Source organism: Dasypus novemcinctus, chromosome 4, assembly GCF_030445035.2.
Source record: "Dasypus novemcinctus isolate mDasNov1 chromosome 4, mDasNov1.1.hap2, whole genome shotgun sequence".
Taxonomy (NCBI): Eukaryota; Metazoa; Chordata; class Mammalia; order Cingulata; family Dasypodidae; genus Dasypus; species Dasypus novemcinctus.
This window is the reverse complement of record NC_080676.1, coordinates 26,373,190-26,393,920: the sequence shown is the minus strand read 5'-3', so window position 1 is coordinate 26,393,920 and position 20,731 is coordinate 26,373,190. Positions and strand designations below refer to the sequence as shown.

Here is a 20,731-nt window from a genome sequence, read left to right as displayed (position 1 = left end):
AACCCCCTGCGTCCTGTTGTCTTTCCCCAGTGCCTAGAATAGTGACTGGCCCTTGGCAGATACCCCATAAACATTTCTAGAATAAAAGAATGAAAGAAGAACAGACAAGAATCCTCATAATTGCTTTCATTGGTTCTGCCCTGTCATGTCCATACTGCACCATGGAAGGCTCACAGAAGCACCAAGTTAGTTTAAAGTATGCAAAGATAAGTGAATTTTGGAGAAAATTTAAAAGTCACCACTTTGAGGGCTAGAAACTAATGTTTGGAAGAAAAATACCACTCAGAAATGATGGGCAAGCACTCCCAATTAGTTTGCATGTGAGTCTTGGAAACAACTTGAAGGCTGGAAGTTTCCAGATTCTTTTTTTAAATTTCTTTCTTTTTTAAAGGTCTATCTTTTGAGGTGCTGGGGGCTGGGGAATTGAACCTGGGACGTCGCATGTGGGAAGCTGGCACTCAACCACGTAGCCACATCAGCTTCCCTGAGTTGGCTCTTTCATTTGTTTTGTTTGTTGTTTGTTTTTGTTTTTTCAGGAGGTACCAGGAACCAAACCTGGAACCTCCTATGTGGGAGGAGGGTGCTCAACTGCTTGAGCCACATCCACTCCCCTCCAGATTCTTTAAGTGCTGTTTTGACTAATCTCATAGGAGCAATACATTTCTGTACTTAATGTGCTAACTGGTTGTCATGGGTTGAATTGCGTTCCTCAAAAAAGATATGTTCAAACCCTAACACTGGTCCCAGGAAAGTTGCCTTATTTGGAAACAGGGTCTTTAAAGATGTGATTAGTTGATATGAGGCTAAATGGATCAGGGTGAGCCTTAGTCCAATATGACTGGTGTCCTCATAGGAAGGGGAGAGGGACACAGACACGGCGGAAGGCCACGTGAAGGTGGAGGCAGGTGCACCTGAGCAAGGGAGCACCAAGGACTGCCGACAAACCCCAGAAGCCGGAAGAGACTAGGGAGGCTTCGCTCCTACCGGGTACAGGTGGAACTCGGTCCTTTTGTCTCCTTGATTTCAGTTCTAGCTTCCAGAATGGTAAGACAATACATTTCTGCTGTTTACGTTCTCACACTTGTGGTACTACGTTCTCATAGCCCAAGGAAACTAAGACGCTGGTGGAGAAGTTATTTATAATGAAACCCAACCAGCCCCAATCCTCTTGATTCTCTGACTTGTTCTAATGCATCAGGTTCACACCCACAACAGATCAATGAGAGAAAGCTGTCTTCTCAGAGTCGAGGGGTACACCACCGGCTCAAGCCCAGAAAGACGATCCTTTCCTCAAAGAGCAAGCCACTGTCTTCCCAACTCTGCCGCCAGGGCTCACGGGTAGGAAAACGGCATTTTCAGTGAGTTACGTGTGACCGACCATTGGCCTCCTTTCTCCTGGGATTATTTCAGTGTTGGTGTTTTTCCTGCCTCTACAATTTCTTTTGTCACATTACACATATTGGATCATACTTTTCACCTTGTGCATGAACCTAAAATTGCTTCTCTTAATTTTTATTTGTCATTTAAATTTATTAAAATGTGTATGACTGATTTTTTTAACCTTTAGGGTAAAATATTGATAAATACATGGCTTTATGTTTCAGGGGTTTTTTTTCTTCTTTACGTATTTATGCTGCATAGATTTGCAGTAATTTAAATGCAGACGCACTATATAAAAAGAAAATAATGTTCTTTTTTTACTATCTCAGTAAAAGAGCTGGGTTTAATCTATCACTTTATTTGTAAGTTTTAAGACAGTGCCATGCTGACAAGAATAAAACCAGATGAATATCTATGAGAAGATATCTGAAAAACATGAAAATTCATTTGTTGAATTAATGTAAGGGCCATAACTTCAAAAAACTTATGTTTTCGTAACAGCCAACTTTAGCATTTTTCCTAGGCGCCTTATTTGACTGTTTAATTTTTTTTCTCTATCCATATTTAATAGTCTGTTTGCAATCAGCGTGTCAGGGCATGTAATCATAGGGAGGTTTGATAAACATGCTAACATCAGTGTGTCTGAAAGCAAACAGAATCACAAGAGCTCATTGTACATTTCAGCTGCATGTGGAAGTCCCACACAGTTCATCAGCTTGTTTCCCTTGGCTTATAGAAAAGGTAAGTCATTAGCAAAAAAATTACAGAAGAAACCGTCTTTGAGAGACTAACAGATGATGAAGAGTGATGTCAGTGCCGTGGATTCACACAGCATCATTTACACTAATAACACCCACTAGGGCCATAAGAGGAGAACCCCTGCCACAAAGCTTGTCGCTTGGCAGAAGAGGAGAAGGGCCATCAGCATCCTCTCCCATTGCAGCTCAGGAGGCGGCAAGAGACAATGACAACAGGCTATCCCGCGTTCCCCTGGTATTCAGGAAAACATAAACAGGACTTTCTAGAAAGCCCTCCATTTCTCAGAGTGTCCTACTAAACCAGGGCTGGTTTGAGAGCAAACTTAACACGATTCATACTTGACTGTGACAAGACACTATCCACAGATGAACAGTGTCCCATCATCTGCTTAGGGTAATTTAAAAAACAATATAGGACTTTAGAGAACCATACCCATTGATTGCTTCAATAAGCAATGGAATCCAGGGATGTGGCAACCAGAAAATCCAAATCCCGGTGTTTTTCATTTTACTATTTAGATGTTGCTTGTTTCATTCAAATGCGGTTGTTTCTCGCTAAATTTTTTAATGAGCGTCCCAGGAATTATGGTCACTAGGACAACAGCCAACAACTTAAGGACAGTTCCCAAGAGGAAAGAGCATCTTGAAAGGTAAGTGTTCACAGAATGGAGCCTGTCTGTACACAGACGAAATGGCCTGGGATCAAACTAAGAAGAACCGAGAAGGAAAACGGACTTGGCCCAGTGGTTGGGGCGTCCGTCTACCACATGGGAGGTCCGCGGTTCAGACCCCGGGTCTCCTTGACCCGTGTGGAGCTGGCCCATGCGCAGTGCTGATGCACGCAAGGAGTGCCCTGCCACGCAGGGGTGTCCCCCGCATAGGGGAGCCCGACGCGCAAGGAGTGCGCCCCGTAAGGAGAGCCGCCCAGCGGGAAAGAAAGTGCAGCCTGCCCAGGAATGGCACCGCCCACACTTCCCTGGCCGCTGAGGACAACAAAAGTGGACAAAGAAACAAGACGCAGCAAATAGACACCAAGAACAGAGAAGGGGGGGGGGGGGGATTAAATAAATAACTCTTTTTAAAAAAAAGAAGAACCGAGAAGAAGAACTGCACAGCGGGGAGGTTCAGAATCAGGGCTGGGAGGTTCAAGAGCCAGTTTGGTGTCTTGGGAAAAAGTCTCAAAACCAGTAAGAAGAAAAACAAGTTGTTTCTGATCCCGTCCACTTCCTCTGCGGCAAGGCCACTTTATCAGGCAAGCAGGAGACCGCCAGCTGTTGCCGAAACTGCCGGAGAACAGGGAGCAGCACGCGGTGCCCCAGCCACGGTCCAAACAAGCCACCAGCTGAAGCGTTCAGGGAGCTGGAGCCCGCGACGGCCAAGCCCTCTTTGGAAAGGTAGACACTACGGAGGAGCAGGAACAGGCGGGCCTGGGGACCTGGGAGGGCGCCCGCAGCTCTGCCAGTGCTGGGCGGGACAGTCGCAACCGCAGCAAGTGCAGGGCGACAGCGCAGCGGGTGGAAACCAGGCGGAGGCCCGGCAGGCGGCGGAGGTCGTGGCGCAGTGGGGCCGCGCAAGAGCCGAGGGGCGGCGCCCGGGACCCCGCTGCAAGCCACGGCCTGACTGCTGAAGTTTTGATGATTATTGTAGCTAGCGTTGGTTGACCCCACCTATTATTTAGAAGATCGTTTACTTATATCTTCATACCAACCCTGAGGTTTACGATACCCACTTTCTCCTGACTATACAGCATTTAAGAGACCATGTCACAATTTAAATTGAAATTTTGGGCAACTACAAATTCTGTGTCCTTTCCTAGCAGGCACCTCTCTCCTTAGTGTAGTATAGCTGCTCTTCATTTTGGGGGGAGCTTATGTTCCTGCTAATTTATTTCTCAATGAACTTTAATGTGGCCACCTTTGTCACAGACCAATATATATCAGCACTTCATACACTGCAAATGACATTATTTTCTCCTACCAGTTCAGTACTAATGAAATGTAGAGCTTAAAGTGTAGTTGACTTGTTTTATTTCCCTTCAGGTATCTGTAACATAAGCTTTCTTGCTAATAACTACTCTAGACAGTATAATTAACTGTATGAACATGGAAAATTTATGCATCAGACATAACTAACACAAATACATTGCGGTCATTTCTGGTAGGGTAACGATGAATGCTTAATGATAATTTAATTTTAAGCCTACACTCCTCCCATTTGTTTCTTCAGAACCGTGTGGTGGCTCAAAAATTCGGCTTAGTAAAATTGGATTTATTTGAATTCAGTTAGCTCTGTAGTGAGCTGCTGTTCAGGTACACTGCACGAGACATCCTCATTAATTTTATTTTCCTTTCCTTTTTCTTTTTTTTTCCTTTTCTCTTTCCCCTCCCTTCTTTCATATAAAGCCTGGATTTGAAAATTATTTTCTCTGCTTCTAGTTCCAATTAGGGTTGACAGGGAATATTCAAACACTGTATTTCTGAGTCACTTGGTAAAGCAGTCCTGCCCCAAGTTCTCCCCCGGTACCCCCAAACACCACAGTTGCAGCTACTGTCCTGTCCCCTTAACTACCTCCCCCATCCAGCCACTCAAAGGCTAGCACACCACTTCAGCACCAGGGCCAACTTGTCAACCCCGCTTCCAGTAATTTGTCCCGGCCAAATGTACTAGTACAAACAACTTTTCGCTTTTTCATGGCCTTGAGTCTAAATTTCAAATGAAGCATTCTCAAATTAAAATATTTTTGTTTTGTAGGCCATGTGCAGTTTCATAAGTGACAGAAGTATTTGGAGAGGGGCACCTAGCATCTAAAACCTGTGGGTGAAGGGTGAGCAGTCAGTACAGTTAGGGATAGCTTCCAGAAGGGGAAAATCGCTTTTGGCAAGGGAAAAGAAAAAAATGAAGGAATCAGGGCTGGGAAGTTGAGGACTGAGTTTAATTTTATTAGGGGAGATGGTCCTTTTCCTCACAATCCTAATACTCAAATAAGTGGCATCTTTAGGAAGTTGACCTGAAAGAGCCAAGCCTGAGAAACAGTGATAAAGAGCTCCCTAATAAAGAGAAGTTCTGGGTGGGCATCTTTCTGGCCAAGACGAGCTCCACTGAAAGAACTGAGAGGAGGGGAGTGGTTGCGTTCCAAAGAGGTTTCTTCAGGCAGTCCAGGAAGAGGAGTTTGGTTGACTGAGTATCAAAGAAGATGAGATTAATTCAAGACACTGTGGTTTTAGCAAATTATTGAGTAGGAAAGTAATAATGTGGTATCTTAGCCAGGACACTAACTGTTTAAAAACATGGAGAAAAATTCGAATGTGTCAAAGCAGATTTTCACACTCCAATAAAAAGAGGCAGTATACATTTTTCCACTTAGAAGTTCTTTGTTTTCTTTGACTCCTTGGTATTTCTTGATTTATATATTTAAGCAACTTAGCTGCTATGGTGTTACTGTAAATAAATAGGCTTTTTGTCTAGTCACTGGAGAGTGTTCCTGGGCTTATTTAGTCTCCAGCCCCAACGATTCTGGTGCCTAAACCACGGTAGTTTTAATGCTGTTAGAACCAGCATGACGTCAGTCAGCCAAGGGCCCCGCGGGAGAGAGGGTCGCAGCTGGAGCGAGAACAAACAAGAGATCCTCGAGCCCTGTGCCCTCCCAGCCTGAGGACGCTGAGAAGACTCTGACCTGGGAGGTCAGTTCTGTGAGTGAAGCTTTTTTGTAGCCAGAGCTGCAAACCCTCTCCCCCAGGTCTCTGGGTACATTGGCTCTGGCCAGCTTACCACACCGAGAAGACCCTGGCCAGGAGCTGATCTGGTCTCAGGCCAAGACTCAAAATAACAGATGGGCAGCATGGCCAGCACCTGGAAGCACGTTAGGAAGGCAGAATGTGGAGCCCCTCTCCAGACCCACTGAAGCAGAATCTGCATTTAAACAAGAATGCCCTGGTGATTCATGCACATGTTGAAGTTTGAGAAACACCAACCTAAACTGCAGAGAAGCCATTTCAACATTGTGGGAGATTTTTGATTCGCTAGTCATTGGAGAGCGTTTTATGAAGAAGGCGGTAAATTCACAGCCTGGAAGGTAGAGATTGGGTAAGTGAGTTGGGATGGGGAGGCCACAAAATACTTTTTAATGATCAAGGGGCGTGTGTAGATTATGTTGCATCATAAGGGTTTTCCTCCTTAATGGGTATGTAAACTGCACCGACTCTAAGAATTAATGATTTGTCTTTGGGAGAGTATGTGTGTCTGATTCCATAGCTCCCACTTCATGATCTGATAGAGGTTTCATTGGGCACCTCAAGGTGATGCGACGTCTTGAAGAAGACCGAACCTGGAGGCTAAAGTGCTCCCCCAACCTGCCCCCCACTTCACCTTTCCTCCTGAAGTCCCCCAGTGGTGTCAGTCAAGCTCAGGGCTTCACAACCCTGATGATGCATTAGAAACACCTGGGGAACCTGAAACAATTCCCAACACCCAGACCCCATCTCAGACCAGTTAAATGTGAATCTTTGGGTGAAAGGCTCTGGGTATAGGCTGTGTGTGTGTGTGTGTGTGGTATAGGCATTTTTAAGAAGCTCCTCAAGGGTGCAGACCAGGCTGACTAACTCAGACTGGGAAATGTACAGCTGTGTGACAAAGACCCCTGGGGCTGTGGGAGGTGAATTTAGAGGTGCTCCGAGGGCAACACCAGGGAATGGAGATCTACAGTGTAGAGATACTAGGGAGCTAGGGAGTCCTGAGGACAGGAAAGTATGGCTAAAATTTGGGATGTGTTCCTAAGGGCACCTATGTGAAGAGCTGGTCCTCTGAGTGCTTTCTCCTGGATTGAGAGGACAGTTAATGCAACTCCAGTCATAAACTTTTCCAGTTGAATATTTTAATTCCTTATTCCTCTGACCCTGAAGCATTACCAATCAGAACTACCTTTCATTCCACCTATGGTGGTGGTGATGTAGAGAAAAGAGAAATGTTGAAGTAAAAGGAAGTCTGGCTTCCCACACATCACACTTTCTTTGAAATTCATGTGTTTATTGTGAACAAGATATAATTGAGAGGGACTGTGGTCAGGCATTCAGGGAAGCTGAGGGTTGCACAAGCAGGGCAGTGGACATAACTGCCAGGGGATGGCTCTGTAGTGGGCATGGCATCAATCTCTCCTGACATATGCTAGGCAGCATTTTTCAAACGCTGGTCGTGCCCCATTAGTTTGTCATGAAATCAATTTTTAAGGTCACACCCAGTATTTTTTAAGGAGGATAGAATGGTGTGGAATGGAATAGAATAGAAAATGTCAGAGACCAGAGGGCATCCCATATATAAGGATAATTAGCATTCGTGAAACTTTGGTTTATGACATATATGCACATGTATATGTGGTCTGAGGCCCAGAGGAAAATGTATTTTTTTCCCCTACGGTTATGGTCAAAGCATTTGAAAGCCACTTGATTACACTCTTTGCAGCAGAATAAAAAATAAGTTTTACTGGACTTGGCCTGTGGGTGCAGTACCCTGCAGGGCCATAACCCAAGCTGCAAGGTAGATCAGCCACAATCTCAGCCTGATGCAGTTGAGAGACCAGGGACCAGGTGGCTGTGAATGCAACATGTGAAAGAAGAATCGAAGGTACTGCAGCATATGGACTGGTATTAAACAGTGTGGGGCAGCCATCAATTGCAGTGTGAATTCTGAGAAAAACAAGTCTTTGGTTTCAGTAAGGTTAAGCCTGTGAGAACTGAGCTCACCGGCATTGCTTTTTCTCAGACCTTCCATTCCCCCCCTCCCCAATTTTGCAGTCTTATGAACTTAAGTGCCTCAAAGGAACTTGACCTATGGTCTAGATTTGGTTTTTATTTTATGTTTCCCTCATTTGAGAGTCAATGACTTCCTACCAGGTTTTGACCTTATGAATTGCCCATGAGTGTAGGTATGAAACTCTTTAAGAGAAACTAGCATGCATATCTTTATTGTATGTAGTGACTTCACATTACAAAAGAAGGCTGTGCATTTGCATATCAGAGTCTACATGTGTATTTAAACGATGACATTTACCACTAGAAGCCTAAATGGAAAAATATGCAATGTTTTCAGACTAATGTTTTCCGTGTCTCTTTTCATGGATGATCATTTGATAAAAGCAATTTTTCTTTGATTGATTGCCTTAATTTTTTTAAAAAGAAGATGTTTGGAGATTCTAATCCCTCAGTGAGAGAGAAGAACCACATAAGTGAACTATCCTGCTATTGCATGAGCAGAAGATGCAAGTGCTATCTTGGCAACAAAGATGGCCACTAAAGAAACAGCAATAAAGGAGCAGGCACCCGCATTATAACGCCATCTCCTCTCCCCACACATGCTGACATGGCCAATCAGTTGAGGTAAGAGCAGGCCCATTGGAGATGCAGGTGGTAATTCTTCCTGCTGTTGATTACTATAGCTTGTCTTGCCCGAGGTGGCAGGGAGGACAAACTGGCTGGAAACAGGAAGAAGGCGATGGGACAGGCAGCCACGGCAGCAGTGCCTGGGATGGGCAATGAAGGATGGACAGCCACCCTAAGTGTGCTCCCACGGCCCTGCAGGAAGTGGGGGCGAGTGGTACCGGGGGTGGGGGGTGGGGCGTCTGCCACTGAGTCGCCCGCAGCAGATCTGCCGAGGACCTCGCACCTGTCACTCTCAGGAAAGGAGCTTCCCAGAGACAATGACTGATTGTGGTAGTTTTCAAAGCCTCCTACACCCTGAAAAAGATGTCAGTCATGGTGGTTTGGTGTATAAGAGAACATTACCACTGAGAAGAGGGAAAAAAACCACATGAACAAGTTTTCTCCCTTTCAGAAGGAAAACTGAGTCACATCAAAGGTCCTTCGGGGATTTGGTTTCTTCATCTCGTCCATACATCGGTTTCTGTGTAGTTTTTCTTTTACCTGGGCTGAATTCTAGTCAAGAACTTTTCCTCTGGGCCTAAGGAAGGGGATGGAGGCTTGGGCTGCTCTCTTGGTGGTAAGATATGCAGACTTCTTCTGCCAAGCCCTCCGAAATGCTTCTATGACTAACACTGAGAAATGCTGCTTTCCCCAATTTCTCTTTGCTCCAACCCATGATGATACACAGTATTTTAACTCACAAACTGTTTTCACATCCATAATCATATTTGATCTTTATGATAACCTTGAGAAGTTGAGCTGGTGTCATTATTTACTGTTACAGGTGAAAGAAATGAGACACGGAAGCGTGACAGGAGCTTCCCTCACTCACCTAGTTTGAGAAGAGACAAGGAATGAACCAGATTCTCCTGTCTTCCAGTGTCACCACCCTCTGAGATCCCACAAGAATGAGGATAAAATGCTCATGAAACCAGGGGTAGCTGGTTATGCTGGGTGGTCAGGGAGGCCCCTGACCTGCCACTTTGAAGCCACAGAGGTGCAAAGGCAAGAGAGTGTGCACATGTTGGGGCAAGATGTGACTGTTACCAGGCAACTCAGTAGCACATGCCCTGCTACCTGCCAAGTAACAGCACACAGACACTGGACACCGGTGATTACCACTAAAACAGGCTGATCAAAGCAGGCTGAGTTATGAGGCCATAACAACACAGGCACCTGGGGCACAGATGTGGAGCGCAAATTGTGGTGCTGCCTACGAGGATAGTGAACTAGTCAAGGTTGTTGTGAAGATTAAAAAAAAAAATAGCACATTGTAGGCAATTAAATGGCTGGAAAGTGTTATTACTATTACCTTGGGTCCCAAGGGGAGCATGTTACACTTGTAATAGGCTGTTGGCACCAACTTTATTAAGAGAGGTAAATAAAATAGCCTGTGTGTTCCAGGATGTCAAAAAATCATGGTTATGGAACAAAGCATTATTAAATATTAGCTAAAAACCGGATATGACACTTATTTTCCGGCCATACTATTGAGGCCCACGTTCCTATCCCTTACAGTAAAAACGAAGGATCATTTAGGGTAGACCAGTACCAATGGGCCATTCATACTCTTGACCCTAAAGCCCAGGCCCCTGATGAAATCATCTCCTTCTGGGAATTACAGCCTGTGTTAGGAGTGTTGGTTTTGGTGGAATTGAGGTGGTCAGGCAACCCCAGAGCGTCCCAGTCCTGCTCTGTGAAATACTGTCCGCCCATCCCCATGACCCAGTGAGGTGCCAAGGGCAATATAAGGTTTAGGACAAGGACTCATTAAAGTGAACAAAATGCTCACTTTACTCTTAGCTAGGAGTTTGCTGACAGTCCCAAAGCAGAATTATGGGAAGGAGACACTGGCACATGGTCAAGGCCAGAGATCTGAAGAGTCTGTTTTTGCCCCCGTAAGCTCAAACCTGAAATACCACCCTGGGGAAGGCTCAGTGAAATGAAATGAGGTGGAAAGGCCAATGAAAGTCTAAGATGACAAGGCCTCTTCCCAAGTGAAATTGGGCTGCTGCTTTTCAGTCTAAAAGGTAAAAAAGAGAGTTCTGCACTCACACACAGAATCTTTGAACACACTGCAATCCGGCCCACTAGCAAACAGGTATCATGGCCCAATTCTTGCATCCTGGAACTTGATCAATCAGATTTGTGAAACCCCCTCTGGGGGCAGGTAGTGAGGGGAGGGGCATAGAGAGATGGACCTTCCCTCATCTCTACAGCATGTATCATCAAGTGGCTTGCATCACTGACTGGCATAAATCATACTTCAGATGAGACTGTAAGCTCCCTAAGAATCTGTTGTTGGGAAATGGACTTGGCCCAGTGGTTAGGGTGTCTGTCTACCCCATGGGAGGTCCGCAGTTCAAACCCCGGGCCTCCTTGACCCTTGTGGAGCTGGCCCATGCGCAGTGCTGATGCGCGCAAGGAGTGCCCTGCCACGCAGGGGTGTCCCGTGTAGGGGAGCCCCACATGCAAGGAGTGCGCCCCATAAGGAGAGCCTCCCAGCATGAAAGAAAGTGCAGCCTGCCCAGGAATGGTGCTGCACACACGGAGAGCTGACACAACAAGATGATACAACAAAAAGAAATACAGATTCCCATGCCGCTGACAACAACAGAAGGGGACAAAGAAGAACACGCAGCAAATAAACACAAAGGGAAAGGGGAGAGAAATTAAAAAAAAAAAAAAAAAAGAATCTGTTATTTCATCCTGCCCAGTGTTTGCAACAGAGAAATAGACAATACCTTGAATGTGGAACAGAGTACAGGAAATCAACTAATATTTTATCAAATGTATCCTACGTCACTATGCTAGGAACACATATCTATCCTTGTACTTAATTCTCATGACAGCCATTTGACATAGGCCGTGCTGGTCCCTTCTCTAGGGGTTTAGGTAGCTTACTTAAAGTCAGTAATAACAAATAGTAAGTGGGCAGGGCACTGTTGGAGGCCAGGTCTGTCCAACTCCACGGTTGTGCTCTTTACGGTCACTATGCTATTCCTAGAAGGTCTTGAATAGGGTGAAATAACCAGAGACGACCCTGCTTGTGGACGCACTATGGCTTCCGAAGAGGACTTCTATATAGAAGGCAGTGACCATTCATTGCCAAGTGGACTCTGGCTCACAGGGCAAGAGGGGAGAGGAAGAGGAAGAAGGAAAATAAAAAGGGAAGAAAGGCGAGGAAATTAGAAAAAAGGAGGAATGTGAGAAAGATAGATGAAGAAAGGAAAAAGCAGAAATGTGGGAAGAACAAAAGTGAAAGCAAGTTAAACTGTTATTAACCAGCTGTGTAGACCCAATAAGAAGCACGCTAGTTCTCTCATGGCAAGTAGCTCTAAAGCCACCAACTCCTACTTTTGAAAACAAGAACTTCTTCTCTCCACCCTACCCCCAGCTTCAGTGTCCTCAGATGACAATTTATTTCTACCTTGTCTCACTTATAAATAATGGGACTTTATTTCCAGAGGAAAAGTTATGGTCCCTTAAGACAGAAGTAGAAAATCTGAGTGATCTCTGTGCATCTAAATGTCATATGAATTATGTTAACTTACGGAGATTGGGAGCAAAGGTAGAAAAATTGGGACAATAATGGTGACAATAATAGCAGTAATTTAAGACACTCAGGTTTTCACTTGCATATCAATTCTATCACACTGTAACAGCATTCTCACTCTCATGTCTAGTCCTTGGACTATATAGTTCATAAGCATATACTCTAGTATGCATTTATCATAAAAACTTTTAATTTTGAAATTGTGATCCCTGGCTATCCCATGTTGCTCATAGACCTGGGCAGGCTTGAGTGGTGATGTATCAACTCTCAAACTGCACAACTGGTTCTGCTAACTGGACTGCCAGGTGGGTGGCCTTCCTTCCTTCTCAATCCTTGTAATTCCTTATCAAGGTAGAGCATTTGCTCAAAGAGAACACTCTCCAAGAGAAGAAGGCTAAGTTATAATCTCTCTTAGAATTTCTGAAAGGTATCTCTAGGTTTACCACTGGGAATTTACCAGGATCACATCTGTACAAATTATTCTAATTTTTCATCACTATGAATATCAGCTATCAAAATTCCTTAATCTGGGCTTTCTTGAACATGTATGTCTGTGGCCCATCAGAATTAAGCTCCAAATTCTCTTCCAATTGCTGTCCTGGATTATGGACTGTGGATTAGTTTAAAAGAATTTCAGTTGTTGCTCCCCAGAGATTATGCCATTAATTCAATAACACTAATTTGATTCATTATTTTAGCATTATCTCTCCTAAACATATTCTAGGTTATGAAAATTAAGCCAAATAATTATAGGTCCGTGTATTATAACCAATATTTCTGATATTTCACTCCCAAGAAGACAACCACAAATTAATCTAACAAAAATGATATCTTACCATCTTATAGGAGGGTATAAGATGTACAATACCTGCCAAAATCAAACTGAATTTTCATATCTGTGTAGTACAAGTTGGAAGAGAAAAAAAAAAGCTTGAAGCATCCTACTTTGACAGATCTCACTTTTTTAAAAAGGCATTTGTGCTCTTTTCTAAATACAGTTCTGATTCATTAGTTCATATTTTATAATAGGTTCATCCTATAAAACACCCAACAGTAGGTAAAATACTGATGGTGAGAAGAAAAATGAAAGCTCTTCCTTGCAGAATTATAGTGTGAGCCAAAAATGACATATTCCAAAGCCCGGAAAATCTAACAGAATTATTCCTTACCTGGAGGCCCAGGAAATGTCTCCATGACTTAGAGGAATTTATCTGAATATTGACAGATTCATATTTTATTTTTAGCAAATATTTTTTTTAGTATTTGCTATGTATGAGGCAATGAGCTAGGGTTCAACAGAGGAGTTCATAGCCCAGGGGAAACTAGGTATGCATGTAAATAATTTAGTACCACATAAGGAGTGACGGAGGTGTCCTGTAATAGGTGCCACACTCAATGCTTGCATAAAGTGGTTTACGCCCATGTAAAGTAAAGGGTGCAGGCTGCCCTCGTAGAGGAAGGGGTAAAGACCAGTGGGACGGTGAAGGTCTGGGGGCAGATGGAGAGTGTGTACTCACAGAAAGGAGGAAGCAGCTGGGTGTTCTTTTTATACTGTTTGAAAAGAATTTTTAATAGTGTGCATTGATTCCTTATTTAAAAAGAGAAGAAATAAGGTAAGAAATGGCAAAGGAAGTGAGGGATGACACACAGGAAGGGTAGCAGTGCAGGAATTGTACCAAAATAGATTTTAACTCCATTCCCATTTCATCTCAGGCTGGCCTCAAGGCTCCTTGAAGTTTCATAGACATAAGGCCATCCACAGAAAGGGTTGGCCAAGGGATCAAGGGAAAGATAAGGAATTTTGAGAAGTGTTTTACCGTTAGGTTTCTGAGTGAACTTGGTTATGGAAGCTTAGAAACACATATTTCATCATAAAATCCAGTGAATCAGGTCTCCCCAGAGGAAGTCACAAGTCATGTACAGCTGGCATTGTCATTTTCATTAATCTAGGGATAAAGCAGTTTTCATGACCATCTCCCACAATTTAATTATTGATTTAACATTTTACTGAATGGGTTTGTAGGTACAATGGCCATATTTTCTGAGAGAGAAACCAGACCTCTTAGTCTCACCTTGGTCTGACAACTGGGTGGAAATCGCTGCACTCGCAGGGAGTATGGAGTCCACCTGAGTATGGAAGGCCCCTGCCCATTTGACAGGTGGAGACATTTTTCACAGCAGATGCCAGGATAGTCTCTGTAGAAAAGCTGTGCTAGTAAAGTAAAGGTCCGTGACAAATATTGGTCGGAACAGACTTATGGGTTAGGGGGAGAACTATTCCATGCAGTTCAATTCCAGGGTTAACCTAATGGGAGCTGATCTACTATGGGTAAACATGGTAAGGTTGAGAAGTTTGAAGGGACAGAGTACGAAGAGCTCCTTTCATGAAAAGAAATTGGATGACTAAACTTGGTGAAGGGGTGGGATTCTTGTATGAAATCAAGAAAAACCCGGTATCACAACTACTTATGCCTGACCTTTTGACTCATATATAAAGTCTTACTGCAGTTTTATAATATACCATTCAAATATAGGAGTGTCCACAATCTCTAACGCAGAATTTAAACACATAAAGCCCAGAAATGAGTAACCATTTTTTTTTTTAAAGATTTATTTATTTTATTTATTTCTCTCCCCGTTCCCCGCCCCCACCCTGGTTGTCTGTTCTCTGTGTCTATTTGCTGCGTCTTCTTTGTCTGCTTCTATTGTTGTCAGCGGCACAGGAATCTGTGTTTCTTTTGGTTGTGTCATTTTGCTGTGTCAGCTCTCTGTGTGTGCGGCACCATTCCTGGGCAGGCTGCACTTTCGCGCTGGGCTGCTCTCCTCGTGCGTGCATCAGCACTGCACATGGGCCAGCTCCACACGGTTCAAGGAGGCCCGGGGTTTGAACTGCGGACCTCCCATGTGGTAGACGGACGCCCTAACCACTGGGCCAAGTCCGCCGCTCCATTTTTTTTTTAAACCAACTAATTTTCATTTCAAAACCTGCATCCTACTCATGGCTTATTTGTTCTATAAGATCTGTCAGGAGGTGTACCTGAGCAAGGGTAACATGCCAAGTTGGAGTACGTATTTGCATGTGATCCATTAGAGAAAGGCTGCAGTGAAGTCCTGTTGCACTCTAGCCTCAGACTTTCTGAGTTCAAGTAAATTCTGACAAGAGCAAGGAGAATTTCCAGATTATTGCTAACTTCCATGTAGATATATATGTTTACCCCTCCCTTAATGATTGTGGATTTCAGAACACACAAAGCATTTGGAAAACTTGATCTCCTGCTGCCAAAACAGGGTATTCATCAACACCATGGGTTTCTGGATGTTTAAATTTCAAGAAGAATAAAAATTATAAAAGAATTCAAGGAATGGACATAAAACTGCCAATGTCTATTTTGGCAAGATAGGAGATTAATAAACATGCAGACAAAATACCCACCACCATCTGTTATTACCAGTATTTCCTAAATGATAAAAACCTTTTAATACCATAAAAAATGAAAAAAATACTTGCTCTAAATTTTTCTTTAAAAATCATGTACGTGCTTTCATTTATGTAATTTATGTATGTATCTATACATAAAACACTTTAAAAATTATCCTAAAAAGGAATAAAGTGTTCTTTTACATGATTGGAGAATCTTAAAAAAACAAAGTCTCCATTGTTCTTATTTTTCTCACTTTGCCATGTCCTGCTGAAATCTTCTTCCTGAACCAACACAACTGTCTGTCTGGTGATTAAGTACTAGGGAGCTGCAAAATAACTACCCAGTTTCTTTCCCTCCCTCAGCTTAACTCTTCTCTAACTGTGCCTGAATACCATGCCAAACAGACTGCTCTGCTCACCATTAGGGCCATGATGAGATAAAGGGTGCCATTAGGTGGTCAGAAAAGAATCTTAGATGTTTTTAAAGAACTGGTTGGAAAGTATTTGTTTGCAAAGCCAAATCAGCTCCTTCAAGGCTCCTAAGAGCAGGTTTCCAATGATGAAGTGTTGAAGGTGGGTTGGGAACCCCTTCTCTTGCACTGCCCCAAACCCATGTCCATATAACACTCTTCCTGGATTAACATGATGGCTATACTCAGAAAGGAGAAAGTTCAGCCTCTCTGTCTTGCACACAACTCATTTTTTAAACAGTTTTAATAAGAGATAAAGGGCACACTCTAAAAGAACAGCACCAAAATAGTTACTGAGAAGCCGGAATGCCAGGATTCTTGCTACAAAGTTCTTGCTAGAAGCTTTAGAGGGCCTGTGGAGTGAGGTGAGGCTTACCAAACACACTAAAAGACAACTGAAAAAGCTCAAGGACCCAAAAGACAATGTTGCAAGCACTTGTTCTTTCAGCAGAGGTTTTTGTTGCACCTGCTTGGGGCAGGTGGTGTCATGTCACAGGTGAAAAGCAAGGAGCAGAACTTCTCAACTCTCCTTTTGAGCCCATCTCTCTTCATTAAGGAAAATAATCAAATGATGAAAATGGCAAAACAGATGGTTCATAGTGGAACTGAGATCCAGAATTGGGGACACCAGAGTAAAACAAACTTTGTGGCTGTACAAACGCCTCAGTGTGGAAGGCTTCTGAGTCATCTCTTATGAGCTTAGAGACTCTAGATGGTATCAAGGATCACTGAGAAATCATGGTGAGCAGCAGTGCCTGAAAGACAGAGACAGACAGATCCTGCCATGATTTTTACAATGGGAAAAGTGGGTTCTGGAAACTTTACATTGGCAAGACTGAGGCCAATTCTGGATGAGTGAGATGCGTTTGGCAGGGAAAGAGGTGATAATTTAGAATTAACCTGCCAGTGTGGATTCTCTAATGACAACTCAGGCAAACCTAATCTTATTTTCTCACTTTTCATTGTTTCTCCCCATTTTTATTATGAAAGTGTTCCAGCTGGGATATAGTTTGCAAACACGTTTGTAAAATGTAACTTTTAATTTTTTCCTGTAATGATTCCAAGGCTTCATTTTCAGAAAATTTAATCTAATTATATTTGGGGAAAGTCAATGAAATTTTGTGATTTCAAAGTCAGTTTGGAATTAGAACTGTCTCATTCAGGATTCCTTCCTCTATTCACCTCCTTTTCCCTGGGGCTGATTATGAACTCTGGGCTTATATAAACGCTACAGTGTTGAATGACAAAAGGCACTGCCATCTACATCTTACTCTATCCTATTCTGGACTCCCTTGAAATGTAGACTTGACCAAAGACAATCAAAGGTTGTCCTTTGACAATCAAAGGATGGCTTCTGTGTCCACATCTGCTAGGAGTCTGTTGTTCTTCCATCGTGTCCCTACCACGCTCTTCTCTAGTGTTCTCATCACCACAGTGAGATGGCCTCATCCTTCAGCTCTCTCTCGCTCAGTTAAATTCCCACTGTACATAGGACCCTGGGAGAAGTCAGCTGCTCTTTCCCTCTTCTCTGGGACCAAAGAAGGCTCCACATAGCTCTTTCAGGTCTGTTCTGTCAGAGACACCCCTCACTGCTGCTGCTATTCTACTACACACCCTATCCCCAGCTATGCCACTGGCACATAAGGCTCATCTACAAGGTGACTCCCTCCCAGAGCTCCAACTAAGCAGCAGATCACAAATTCCCTCTACACTTGAATCCCTAAAGGTAAAAAGAGTTCAGTGATCTCCAGCATCTTTCCTGTCTTGACCTATGGCCATATGCAAGGGATCTGCTCCCCATTCCCAGCATCTAATTCTCTTGCTTGTTTCCCACTTTCTTCTTCTTCCCAGCTCAGAATATCTTCACCTTATGTCCACACAAGTTGGCAAGAGGAGAAGGGTGAGGATTAATGGGGACAAACTCTGACTGACCTCGAGGCATTTCAAATCTGTTTTTGCTTTGTCTTTTGACTTTTTTGATCTTTAAATCCAAGAAGGTTACATTTTTTGTTCTCTGGTTCCACTCCCTTTGAGTTCTTGGAGTACTCAAGTTGACTAGCTGATTGCAAGCTGGCCATCAGAAAAAACAAAGTGCAGCAAAATCAAGTTAGTCTAAATCTCACAATAATATCCCACATGGAAAATAATTCACTATAAAAAATCTGGATAAGACAGAAAGCAAACTCATTTACAATTTATATACTAGATGTCCAGATATACTAGATCTGTAGGACAGAGAAATGACATAAATATCAAACACCTCCATTCCAACAAGGCAAAGACTCTCCAGATGTTTTCAAGGTTTATAAGGTACATAATCTAAAGGGTGAGTGTATTAGCCAAAGGGGTGCTGATGCAAAATACCAGAAATTGGTTGGTTTTTATAAAGGATATTTATTTGGGGTAGGTGCTTTCAGATACCAGACATAAAGCAGAAGTTACTTCTCTTACTGAAGTCTATTTCACGTGTTGGAGCAAGATGGCTGCCGATATCTGCGAGGGTTCAGGCTTCCTGGGTTCTTCCCTTCCTGGGGCTCCAGCTTAAGGCTTCAGCATCAAACTCCAACATCAAAACTCCAACATCAAAAAACTTCAACTCTCTCCTTTGCCATGCCTTTTATCTGTGAGTCTCCACCCACCAAATGGCGTACTCAGCACCCTACTGACACAAGAAGTTTACTTGATCAAATAATCATTTGATTAGATGATTATTTGATCAAGTAAACCTCTAAATCCAATATAATCTCATATTCCCAGAGGAAAAGACCAGTTTACAAACATGATCCAATATTTCTTTTTGGAATTCATCAATAATATCTGCTACAGTGATGGTGGCTGTAAATGCACCTACATAATTGCAAAGTTTCTATACTCTCTATGTAGTGGTAAAATATTAACTCTAAGTAGACTGTGAAAAGTTAAGGATAAATATTATACTCAAAAGATCAACCACTTAAAAATAGTGCAAAGTAGTATTGCTAAAAAGACAAAATGAACTGAAATGCTATTTTTTAAAATTTTCAAATAAACTAAAAGAAGGCAGAAATGAATAACAGATGAATGAAATCAGAAAGGACAAACATTATAAAAAATTGCATTAAATATTACTAGACTAAACACTCCAACTAAAAGGATGAGGTTTTACAATGGATCAAAAACAAGATGCAAATACATATGGTTTTCCAGAGACACAATTTTAAAGATACAGACAGATTTAAAGTAAATGTATTGAAAAAGTTTTACCAAGAAAACTGTAGGAAAAAACAAACAAACAAAAAATGCTGGAGTGGCTATATCAATGTCAGATAAAGTAGACTTCAAGACAAAGAATATTATCAGAAACAAAGATTCACATTCATAATGATAAAAGCACTAATTAATCAGGAAGACAGAACAATCATAAATGTGCGCATGCCTAATAACAGAATTTCAAAATGCATTAGATAACAATTAATAAAATTAAAGAAATAGACAATTCTGCTTTCAGCAATTGATAGAACTCAACCAAAAAAGTCAATAAAAACATCATAGTTTACCTTGAAGTCTACTAATTGGAATTGTGCAGTAACCAAACTTCACAACTGTCCATTGCAGTATGCTAGGCATGACTGGAATGTCACATATGGAAATAAGTATTCAGGATATACTAGACATGCCAGTCATCATGCCAGACAAGCTCCAGCTCTTTCTCATGGAAAATGTCCCTCTTATGGCCTTGATGAAGAAGCACCCTAGGAAGTGATGACTTTCATCATGAGACTCCCATTCCCCACCTTTACCACTCTTGTGTGCTCCTAAAGCTACTGGGACCGTAGTGGGAAGTGGAAAATTCTCTACAGGCAGTGAGGTATCCACCTACTTGCAAGGCCCCCATGACATATCATAGTGTTGAGAACTCTGCCCCAAAAGAGAGAATGGTTACAAGCTAGGTCAATCTGATAGGCTCGCATATAAATTTTATCTAGGAGACATAAAATGACATAGAGATGAAGCTGAAAAGGTGCATAGAGATGCCATGGCAAAGAGAGTTATGAGTTAGCAGATCCAATGTCATAGGGGAAAAAATTACAGGAAAGAAGAAATGAATGAGCAAGTCAGTGATGAAGAAGAAGGGAGCAGATACCAGAAAGTAGGTGATTGGCATTAGAGGAAAATGTGACATTAATGGAGATGCACTGGAGTAAGGATGCACCGACTTCTGCTTCTGAGGTTTCTAGAGCTGCCTTCTATCCACTTCAGGGTAGAATTGGCTGTTCAGAGTTGTTTTTCTTGGAGTCCCATGAGACTCTTGTCATTCAAGATCCATTTGACCTTATGAGTATCCTTACAGTAAACTTCATCTTACTTGAGGCAGTGTGAGGAAACCTCTGTTTTGAGCAATCAAAAACCTAATTAGTGAGAAGCAGAAGGTCCCAGGATGGGTTCCCGGAACCAACTAATGAGAATACAACAGACACAGAAGAACACACAGCAAATGGACACAGACAAGGGGTGGGGGAGTGGGGGGGTCGGAGAGTGAAATAAGGAAAAATAAAAAAATAAAAAAGAACTGTTATTAAAAAAACCCTAATTAGCAAAACATAAAAAATCGTGTGGGGCAAAGTGTAAACCATAATGTAAACTACAGTCCATGGTTTCCATCGTTAGTAGCAATGCTTTAATATGTGTAACAAATGCACCACACTAATGAAAGAAGTAGTTAGTGGGGGGGAGGGGGGAAAGGGATGGGGGGTAGA

At 42.7% G+C, this 20,731-nt stretch overlaps 1 protein-coding gene and 1 pseudogene across 3 annotated transcripts in view; both read right to left on the bottom strand.

Moving 5' to 3' along the window:
• KCNAB1 (potassium voltage-gated channel subfamily A regulatory beta subunit 1) overlaps positions 1 to 20,731 on the bottom strand; it is a 417,236-nt gene that overhangs the window by 206,450 nt on the left and 190,055 nt on the right. The gene's annotated exons all lie outside the window — the stretch shown is intronic.
• Positions 2,654 to 20,731, bottom strand: part of LOC139438752 (transmembrane protein 41A pseudogene) — a 52,556-nt pseudogene continuing 34,478 nt past the window's right edge.